Genomic DNA, 6,926 nt, shown 5'->3' with positions numbered 1-6,926 from the left:
CGTCTGAAATAAAGGCCCTCTCCAGCCCCTGCATATCTATATAACACAGATGGTGATGTCAGGAGGGAGACCAGTTCCTTAATATGCAATTATGAGTCATTTTCATACAAATCTGCATTTTATTCAGACCGTATGACACAAAACGCCACCTACTTGCAATGATGACTGTCCAGTCTCTGTTGAGTGATTCCCACAGTTTTGGCAGTTTTATAGAAGAGTAAAACTTAGAAAAGGAAAAGCTATGATTTAATTTGTGATTATTTGTTGTTATGCCCTTATATGGTCCTAACAAGGGGAAATCGGGTACGCATCTTCCAGTAACACTTTAATAAATCCAGCAGTCCATCTGAACAAAAGACGCTATCCGTACTCACAAGGTTGGTTCGGTCAGAAGAAAAAATATGATGATGATTTTTGGTCCATTATGTTTTTACATTTACATTTTACATTGTCAGGGTTTGGTCTGTCTCTCATTGCCATCCCCTTCAAGCCGCTAAGTTTACGGATGCATTCGGGACATTATGTCTTGACCGACTCACAATAACACATAATTGCAATGTCTTCTCTCTCTCCAACAAACGCAAGATCAGTGATGGATCAAGTGCTGTAATAAAAAGGCACGAGGATTAGAGCGAACGCAGGTAAAAACCCTCTCAGACACAGAGACATGTTCCAGCTTAATGTCAGCTCCGCTAACAGCGCATCTGTCTCTCAGTGAGAGGCCCTTGTTTCCACTCACATGCATGCATTCATTACCGAGCCGAGTTTTTTTTTTCTCCCCCCTCTCTGACTCACTATCTTCAACAGGCTGTCCATTTCAAATATTATTTCAGTTATTTTTCTTCTCTGTCACTCCCTTCTTCTGAATTACATGACATTTCCTGAAAAGGAGGACCGGGACAAATCACCGGGGAAAACATCTTGTCCTGCCACCTCATGTGCAGCACAGATGAAGTGTTTGGAGCGTGAATCCAGTCAGCCCTGAATCACTCATGCTCATCTCAGGCAGTGACACGTCGGGCGACTCCGTCTCCTTCCAGCTGGAGAGGAATGGCCCGTGATCTTAAACCACCAAGTGACGCTTGGCTTCTTGAAGAGAAGGAAGTCCAAAAAAAAAAAAAGAAAAGAAAGGGAAAACACCTCAACATGTGCAGTATTACCCGGGTTTCAGTACACAGCAAAGATACTTGCAGATGTCAAGAATCAAAGTTTTAAACATTCCCATGTTGCATTACCACTACTACTAACTATGAACTAAATACCTAAATACACCTAATCTAGAAAGTGGCCCACCCCAAAGTGGCTCAATAATATTTAGATCTGGTGACTGTGCAGGCCGTGGGAGATGTTCAACTTCACTTTCATGTTCATCAAACCAATCTTTCACCAGTCTTGCTGTGTGTATTGGTGCATTGTCATCCTGATACACAGCACCTACTTCAGGATACAATGTTTGAACCATTGGATGCACATGGTCCTCCAGAATGGTTCGGTAGTCCTTGGCAGTGACGCGCCCATCTAGCACAAGTATGGGGCCAAGGGAATGCCATGATATGGCAGCCCAAACCATCACTGATCCACCCCCATGCTCCACTCTGGGCATGCAACAGTCTGGGTGATACGCTTCTTTGGGGCTTCTCCACACCGTAACTCTCCCGGATGTGGGGAAAACAGTAAAGGTGGACTCATCAGAGAACAATACATGTTTCAATTTGTCCACAACCCAAGATTTGCGCTCCTTGCACCATTGAAACCAACGTTTAGCATTGGCACGAGTGACCAAAGGTTTGGCTATAGCAGCCCGGCCGTGGATATCGACCCTGTGGAGCTCCTGACGGACAGTTTTGGTGGAAACAGGAGAGTTAAGGTGCACATTTAATTCTGCCGCGATTTGGGGAGCCGTGGTTTTATGTTTTTTGGATACAATCCGGGTTAGCACCCGAACATCCCTTTCAGACAGCTTCCTCTTGCGTCCACAGTTAATCCTGTTGGATGTGGTTCGTCCTACTTGGTGGTATGCTGACATTACCCTGGATACCGTGGCTCTTGATACATCACAAAGACTTGCTGTCTTGGTCACAGATGCACCAGCAAGACGTGCACCAACAATTTGTCCTCTTTTGAACTCTGGTATGTCACCCATAAAGTTGTGTGCATTGCAATCTTTTGAGCAAAACTGTGCTCTTACCCTGCTAATTGGACCTTCACACTCTGCTCTTATTGGTTCAATGTGCAATTAATGAAGATTGGCCACCAGGCTGGTCCAATTTAGCCATGAAACCTCCCACACTAAAATGAGAGGTGTTTCAGTTGCATTGTCCAACCCCTGTACATTTAAAGACATACCTTTGAAAACATGTTGCTGTAACTACAGCCAATGGTGGTAATAGTGTTGACTCAGGGGTGCTGCACACATCGGTACACAAATTAATTTGGAAAATCTTGTATCCTTTTCCACATGCTTCACATTTATTTACTAATTTGTGCTCTTCTTTCACATAAAATCACAATAATGTACAATTATCAGTTCTGACATGACGAAATATGAAGAGAAAGTCTAAGGGGTGTAAATATTTTTGCAAATTACTGTATAGTAGAGTGTGAGGTGGGTCAAACTTTTGTTTTTGTTCTTGGTGTTCAGTTATTCCACTTAGATCATAAATATGCAACTAAATAGCTTAAATAAAGGACCCATTGTTAACGTGACGACTGCAAATCTAAACCAACGCCGCAAATATAGTAAACTCGGAGTTGCAATTATTCTGAGGTGAAGAGTAAACTGTATATCTGGGCTTGCTTTTTCCTGTCTGAGGAAGCTGACTCGACCCACAGTCTTGATCCAAAATCTGCCTTGGCTTGAAGTGGATGCCATGCTGAATGGATGAATGCTAAGCACCCACACCACCCACATAAACACCACCTGCTGAGGCTTCGCTGTCACAGGCTGCATCAGTCTGTTGATAATTCTTTGTCCCTTTGAAGGCAGCACATGTCATTAGGACTTTTAGACGTGATTTGCATTTGTATGTTGGGAACCTTTTTTTTTTTTCGCTCGGGGGCCATCCTGTAATATCGTTAAAAATCATAATCACGCTCATCAGGCTGCCGATGAGTGCTCCCTGCCCTCTCCATCTTTTCTGTCACATGAGAGGCTGTGAGAAGTGCCTTCACCTTCTCATGGATGCAAATCTTCACAGCTATAGTGGTTACACTTAAAAAACACAGCCATGGCACCCACACACTTCACAGTAGTGAGAGAAAGGCTCTCTATTGGCTACTGAATCGTTTTCAAAGTTTTTTTGTCTCTTTTTAATTATTGTGTGTGTGTGTGTGTGTGGGGGGGGAGTTACATTTATCTATCCTGGGGTGGGAGCATTTGTGTAACCTCGCGTTTAAAAGACAGAGACCCAAGAGACGTGTGAAGAGACTTGCAGCTGCCTCCACTGTTACATAATCACAAAGATGCTTGACTTGAGGTGCACACAGTCCATTTCTGCAGATTTGTTTATAGTTGCCTGAAAAGCACCACATGAACACAGTGTCTATTAGAATCAGAAATATATATTTTTTCTGTTTAAAAAATAAGGGTATGTAGGGAAGGACACTTAAAATTGTACTCCTTTTAATCCTATTCCTCTTTGTCACCATGTTTTCACAGATGTGAAAGTTTTTGTTTCCCCCTCTTTTTTAAGCTTAAAACTATTTTTTGTAAACTCTTTCCACTTGGTGCGGTCTGCTCAAACAAACCCACACTTTTCCGATTAAAACCAAGGGTCTTAATTTTAAACAAATTCTAACAGTGTTTAAATTAAGCAACCCTATTATTCAGGTTGGTAAATGTTTTATTTTTTTTGTATTTGAACTTTCAATAAGTACAGTTTTTTCTCTTTATGCATGCCAGAAAATTCACACCAGATGTTGATAGCACTCAAAGTAATCCATACACACCAAGAAAAACACAAATGAGCTCCTAAATTAAGACACTCACACCAAACAATAGCTTCTACTGAAACATCATCAGTTCAACTTTGTAGTCCAACTGTTTTTAATATTTGCTTTTCGTTTCTATTTTTCCATGTTTGATTTTGTTTCTACATTTTATTCCAACTTGCTTTTATTCTGTTTTATTTTCCTATATTTTAATCATGTAAAGCACGTTGCGTTGTCTTTGTACTGCAGGTTGCTCAAGTGCCACCAGAATTGGCATAAACTCCTGGATAGGTGCCTATGAGTTAAGCCTGTCTGCTGTTTCATAAAATAAGGTGTTTCAATTAATGTGGAGAGACAGGACTTTGTAGAAAAGCTTTTTATTAGTAAAGATGATTCAAAATGTTTCTTGATAAGCATGAGTGATTCTGACCCAAGCTGTCTGAAATCTAGAGGGTTCTGATAATCTCTTCTATGCTCTCTGATCATCATTTTTCTCCATATATTGTTACAATTAGATTCAGCTTGGGTTATTCACTATGTTGTTGTTGTAGCTTTATTTTCTTTCCTGAAATCAGATGAAATTTCACCGGAATGTATGTTAGAGATGATTGCCTTTGTATCAAGAATAAAAATGTATTCAATCATTCTTCTTCCAGTTACATAAAACTTACCAACACAATGCTGATAACAGCTGATATCAGGAAGTTCTCTCTAAATTTGATCTCTGACCTGATCATAATTTTATTGGCTTGTACAAAAAATGTTAAACAAGCTTCACCATATTCTTTTTTCTTCAGAAGTGGAGCCTTGCACAGTGAATGCATTGAGGCCATTGAGGTGGAGTGCATAACTTACTGTTTTTTTGTTGGGTTTTTTTTTTTTTTTTTTTTTTTACAAGCCCTAATGAGGACTCCATTAATTGATATAAATTTAGACACATAGAGGGAAAAGCTACTTTCTAAATACTGACATGTTTTTGCTATTTTCTTGCCTTTTAATGTTTATTTCTTTGCGTGTGTTCAATGCTTACTCATTCCCTGCACCGTTCTATTTTAGTACATAAAACTTCAATTATGAACTAATTTTTTTATGAATTATTTAAATGCGTGTGTAATTCCCCCTCAAGTCCAAATCACGAAACCAAGTCGTTCTTGAAAGTTACGGGCTTTAATCACACGGAGCATGATAGTGTGCCGTGAGAACTGCTCGATACACAGACAGAAAGCAAATAAAAACAAATTTCAGTGCAAAAACATCAAAGAAACAACGCGACCATACATACATGATGCAACAGAAATTTGTGACGTTACATCTTCACGGTCAAACAAATATAACAGTAACAAACGTAAATGTACCTCATTGGCCGCTTTGCTTGAGAGAAAATTAAAATCTTCTGTCCTTCAATGCACTTTGCATGTTATTCAGTCTTCTTTAATTATTATTGAAGTCCAGCCAGAGGAATCAACGAGGTGTCTGCCTTGTAGCTCGATCCAGAATGTTCTTAATAAACAGGTAGCAACACTCAAAAGTTAACACCCCGTCAACACGCAGCAGCAAACTTTGGTTTCCCCATATCACAACAAATAATATACATGAAATACCGGAAATTAAAACTTTCATATTAAACTATTTTTGCTAGAAATGTATGTATTTATGAACTCTATATTTTTAACCCAATATTTACCAATCTATTATTTATTTATTTATTCTGACTTCGATGGCAGCTACACTCCCACCAAATCACTTGTGATTTTACACAAACCTACAAACTAAGTTAACGCTGGATGATAAGACACATTGCAAGAAAAATGTGGCAGCATCACTCGGCTTCAATCAAGGTCACCGTCTTATGGATAGGTCTCTCCAAGTAGACTGGCCTCCCAACGCGTTTTCCCCCTTTATCCAAAGTTGAGTCACTGATCAGCAGTTGCACTTTCCTTACGCAACCGTCTTCTGCAGGATAGACCTTTGTGACCTTTGCCAACTTCCATTCTGTTCTTGGGGCAGTGTCATCTTGGACGATCACTATATCATTGACCTGAGCACTTCTGCGCTTTCGTTGCCATTTCTGACGCGGTTGTAAGCTCAACAGATACTCCTTGCACCATCTGGACCAAAACTCGTTGGCTAAGTATTGAACCTTGCGCCACCTCTTCCGAAGATAGAGGTCTTCTCTTTCAAACTTCCCAGGTGGTGGAAGAATGATAGAGGACTTCATTGTCAGTATATGATTAGGTGAAAGAGGCTGTGGTCCCGTAGGATCGTTCAGTAAGTGAGCTGTTAATGGTCGACTGTTTAATGATTGCCATTACTTCATAGAAGTAAGTCTTCAGTGAAGAAGTATCGAGTCGATTGGAGGACTGATCCAGGATAGACGTCAGCACACTTCTTATTGTCCGAATCTGCCTTTCCCAGGCACCGCCCATGTGGCTTGCTGATGGCGGATTCATGACAAACTCACAGCCCAGTATCTTCAGGCGTTCTTGATCCATCTCCTTCAAGGCCTCTACGAACTCACGCCTTGCACCGACGAAATTGGTGCCTTGATCGCAGCGGAGTTGTCGAACATTGCCACGTATGGCTACGAAGGCACAGAGAGCGATGATGAAAAAGTCTGTGGTCATCTCTTCTAGGAGCTCTATGTGAACTGCACGAGAGCATAAGCATGTGAATAACAGGCCGTAGCGCTTCGACTCCTTCCTTCCATCCTTGACATAGAACGGTCCGAAGCAGTCTATTCCGCAATAAGTAAAAGGAGGTGTTTCTTCCATACGGTCGTGCGGCAAGTCTGCCATTTGCTGATTCTCTGTAGAACGTCTAAACCTTCTGCACTTGAAGCACTTGTTAATGCAGGATGACACAGCATGACTGCATCCGAGTATCCAAAATCCGTTAGCTCGTAGCTCGTTGACTGTTATGCCACATCCTTGATGTTGCACTTGTTGATGATAATACTGTATGAGCAGTCTTGTTACGTGACCTTTGGCAGGTAAAAC

This window comes from Fundulus heteroclitus, chromosome 19 (assembly GCF_011125445.2).
Source record: "Fundulus heteroclitus isolate FHET01 chromosome 19, MU-UCD_Fhet_4.1, whole genome shotgun sequence".
Lineage (NCBI taxonomy): Eukaryota > Metazoa > Chordata > Actinopteri > Cyprinodontiformes > Fundulidae > Fundulus > Fundulus heteroclitus.
Note: the sequence above shows the minus strand (reverse complement) of the source record.